Source organism: Cherax quadricarinatus, chromosome 16 (assembly GCF_038502225.1).
Source record: "Cherax quadricarinatus isolate ZL_2023a chromosome 16, ASM3850222v1, whole genome shotgun sequence".
NCBI classification, from domain to species: Eukaryota; Metazoa; Arthropoda; class Malacostraca; order Decapoda; family Parastacidae; genus Cherax; species Cherax quadricarinatus.
The window spans coordinates 1,740,807-1,745,806 of NC_091307.1; positions in this window are offsets into that span (position 1 = coordinate 1,740,807).

The following is a 5,000-nucleotide window of genomic DNA, read 5'->3' on the forward strand; positions in this document are numbered from 1 at the left end:
TGTATCTTTATACGTATATGCTTGTAAACTGTTGTATTCTGAGCACCTCTGCAAAAGCAGTGATAATGTGTGAGTGTGGTGAAAGTGTTGAATGATGATGAAAGTATTTTCTTTTTGCGGATTTTCTTTCTTTTTTGGGTCACCCTGCCTCGGTGGGAGACGACCGACTTGTTGAAAAAAAAAATATATATATATAATACATACATATATATATATATATATATATATATATATATATATATATATATATATATATATATAATGTGTGTGTGTATTTATGTTCCAAAGCCGTTGGCATATAGCTGGTGATTAGTTTTTCATCTCTCCCACATGCACCGACCAATGATCGATGTTAGGATGTTTAGACTTTGCAGAACATGCAAAATATTTACAAACATCTATCTCAGGCCGGAGGGGGACTTAAAGTTACTAACATTGAGACAACGTATGAAATACTATATACCGTAGACCAGACAATGTTCTGGCACCCAGCCAAGCTAGGCGTTTGTTCCAAAGTAGCTGGGACCAGGCTGGTGATTAGTTTTTCATCTCTTCTCACATGTACCAACCAACTGAAATAAATGTTTATAGATATTTTGCTTCTTATGCGAAGTCTAAACATTCTAATATCTTTCATTGGTCGGTGCATGTGGGAGGGATGAAAATATATATAATGTACACTCTTTCTCTCTCCGTATATATATGTAACCGCCAATAAGTAAATTACATAAACAGTTGGAAGACGGCTGGCAGCAGGGAGGAGCATGAAAAATTACTAAAAAAAAAAGAAAATTCTTCACAAAAGGTGTGAGGAGGACTTGTATATTTAGAGAAACTTGACTTTCTTCTGCCAGGGCACGATAAGTTTTTTTGTGTGAGTGGCAGCACGTCAAAACAAAGTAACTGATGAAAGTGTTTTGAGAAAAAACTGTCTCACGGAAAAGGAGACTTTCTTGGTTTGTGTTGTTTGGCAGGTGCTGAGGTTAGGGTAGGTATCAGTGTTATCTCGCTGAACTCGGAAAGACGTGTTCTGGGGAAAGTCTTGACACTTTCTAGAATAAACCTCTGAGGTTCTTATACATCCTTTAGGCAGGTGATATGCTGTATTCCTACGTTTGAAAACTCTGCAAGGAGACTAGACTCTATCTATTGAAGCTTACCGGGAATTGTCAGACTGGCTTAAAACCTGTTAGAAATTATGTAGGGGATTTTTCTCGAGTACACAATCTCGAATTAACTTTCCACCCACACAGTGGGAAAAGCTCTAGATACAAGAACAAATAGTAACTTATTGATGTATCTTGTAGACTTGTGGGACTTTAGGAACACTGGGATCGCAAACAGTGTCCCTCCTTCAGTGACCACCGTCTCAACTCCCGAACTAACTTCGGGACCCTGGATTCTGGAGTTTATCTGGAGAGAGTTCCGGGGGTCAACGCCCCCGCGGCCCGGTCTGTGACCAGGCCTCCTTAGGTCAGTGTCCCAGGATGCGACCCACACCAGTCGACTAACACCCAGGTACCCATTTTACTGATGGGGAACATAGACAACAGGTTGAAAGAAACACGTCCAATGTTTCTACTCTGGCTGGGAATCGAACCCAGGCCCTCGCCGTGTGAAGCGAGAGCGTTAACCACCAGGCCACCAGAAATTTAAGCCAGTAACACTGGCTATTTAGTAGACTGTATGATCATTAAAGTGATATAGGCTTGACAGATTTAAGTGTTTGTTTGAGATACTAAATTGTAAATTATTAAACGCATAATTCATATAACAAATTAATACACTTAACCATTTGTTGCAGTTGGTATATTTTAGCGCCTCCCAACAGGAAGGCAACATAATATTGGCCAATGCCTACCTACCTTACTTGTGAAAAATTAAATTTACCTGGATGTAACTCAAAAGATACATACCAGTAAATGGTAACAAAGATAATTATTTTTTATCAAGTTACAGAGACAAGTAGGAATTTTAGGACACCTAGGTCACAAAAAATGTCCCCCTTCGATACCTACTACTGTCATATCCACAAGTCACTCTGGACCTATATTAATTTCAAATGAAATATACATCACCAGGAGTTCTGGTAAGAGCATTAATATAAACATGTGGACTGTATATTAAAATTAATAAATGATTACATATACACATTTATGTAACAGAATGAGAATTTATAATCATAACACTCACCAATTTGTCTGGAGATTACTGTGTATCTTACCAACCCCCTTGCCTAAATTTATGAAGAAAATACTGGCCAGAATTCCAACATAAATAGACAACTTAGCTGGGGTTCTGAAGCTGTCCTTTCCATCTGCTTAATGCTCACGTTATGCAGGACTGCAAATCCAACAATTTCGGAAATTATGCACATTACATTAGCATGCCTGTACCACATTCAAAACAATGGCGTCTCCTGCCCTGCTCGTCAGTGCAGGCGCAGAGCTTCCCTGTCGATTCTCTTATTTAAAATACACTTTAGAACAATAGTAATGTATTAATCAGGTATATTTACATTATAAAAATATACAGCATAATTTTTGGGAAAATTATTTTCCACATTAGTTATTGGATGATACATGTGACAGGCAATATAGCGTCTCCAGCTACTGCTCCAGTTTTTTATTCATATCATCCTTTAAGATCACGTTTCATTATATATATTGACCCTTCCAGATGCATTTCTTCTTCATTTATCTTGTAGTGAAGGAATTACACAGAGACTATTTCTGTCGGGCATGATTACACTATAAAATGTTCACCACTCGCCGGTCCAGTATTCACGTTATGCCATTTTTTCTTATTCCTCCCTAAAACGTTTATCTTGTACACATTTTTTATTTAAATTCAGTGGCACTTCCTTATCAGAATATTAACTTTTCCAAACATTGCAACAATTACATTTTACTTAATTAACTGATTACAGTAAATAAGGAAATTATAGTGGATGTTAGTTCCCTTGTAGCTTATCACATTTTAAAAGTCACATTAGCACTCCACACCTGCATTATTACATAAAGATTATTTTCCTATCAACTAACACCACAAACCCTGTGGTGATACGTTGACCATTTTTTGTCAGTGTCTTCAACAAGCTATGAAATATCTCAATAGGCTTTAATACATCGGTCCCTGACTACATTTTGCTACAGCTCTGAAAATATGAACGGTTTCAGACCAGCTTGTCCTTGCAATGTACATAACGAGCGTTACCCTGTGCCTGTACTCATTTGAACGCAGGCGATAAATACATCACAATTTGCAATTGGAACATCCTAAGAGGTTATGGTCTCAAATTTACACTCGGAAAGCTCTCCATACCATAGTAAGAGTCTCGACAAATTGCGCAAAATACCCGAAATGGAAATCAGGAGTCTCATGGGTGAACAAGTCTTCAACGACCTACTTTCACACATAAAGGGAATTAATTACCAACTGGTCCCCGGCAGTTTTCGAGAGGGAACTAATAAACTATTTAAGTCGGTTCTTGATCAGCAGGCTGTCGTTACGTTGAACTGCATGCGAAAGCAGTAACAGCCTAGACCGCAACAAGGTCTGGTCTAGGACCGGGCTGCGGGGGCGTTGACCCCAGAAAGCATCTTTCAGGTATCCTTCATTTACCCTCCCGCTTATGTAATTTGGTTATTGCCGATTGACTATATGTAAATCTACGATAATTTGTTTAACATCAAATAATTATTCATTGTTGTCGGTTTAGGCTGTTCAGAAATACACACATGAAAAAGATATAGAAATCTATTTTGAAGAATAGTTACCGGAAATGTGTCTGGGCATCCTGGGAATCCTTTTCATTTTATTTTTTAGTCAATCTTCATGAGCAACCTGGCTGTTTCTGCAGTGCATTAAAAAAAATACATCAGTAAGATATTGTGCCTAAGATTCGAAGATAAGCTGGTTAAAAGTGAAGGGAATCCGGAAGCAAGCCAACTAGGCTTAGGCCAATCACTTATCCTACCATTTAAAAAAAAATAATAATAATCGTTCACAGGGAAGCCAATTAGAGATGTGATCTTATAGTTTGCCGTCGATGAGGCTATTTTATTTTGCACGTTATTTCCAGATGAATGGTTCAGAGAACCGACAAGTTGATAAATTAGACACATGTGCAACACTTGGGTGTCATTAATGAGGAAACGTTTCGCCATGCAGTGGCTTCATCAGTCCATACAATGGATGATGGTGAAGAACAGGAGAGGTTTGAGGTAATCAGTCCCTCAGCCTTGAGTCGATGTAATCAATCCATCATTAAAGATACCAAAGTGTTGCACATGTGTCTAATTTATCACCGTATTTCCATGCTGTGGAGAGAGCGTAGGCCGTAGGGATAAAGGAAAAGAACAGAAACTAGGCCCTAGAAGAAGTACATTTGTGTATATATATTATTTCAAATATGTTGTTCTGTAACATGCAAATATACGGTGCTTGCTCAAAATTTCCGGGATTTTATTTTCAATGGTAAGTGTTCTTCACAAAGCGAAGAATAAAGTACATCTGTCCGGCGGCACATTTTGTCCGGCGGCACATTTTGTCCGGCGGCACATTTTGTCCGGCGGCACATCTCGTGCTGCCACAACTCAGTAGTGTCTCAGTGAAATGTTACATTAAACACTATCAGCACGAGAGGAGTAAATTTTAGGATGTTTCTGCTTAGTAATCTTCTGGATTTTAAATGAGGTATGAAACTTAGCTTTTGTAGGCTAGCGGATGTTAAACCGTTTTACAAGTAATAGTCTGACAAAGACCTTGCGAGGAGGGACTTGTTTCCTTAAGGCAAAACAGTTGCTGCTGCTGCTGTTGTAACTGCTGCTGTAACTGCTGTTGCTCTTACCACTATTGCCGCTGCTGCTCTAACTGTTACTGCTGTTGTAACTGCTGCTGTAACTGCTGTTGCTCTTACCACTATTGCCGCTGCTGCTCTAACTGTTACTGCTGTTGTAACTGCTGTTGGTGTAACTGCTGGTGCTGTAGTTACTATT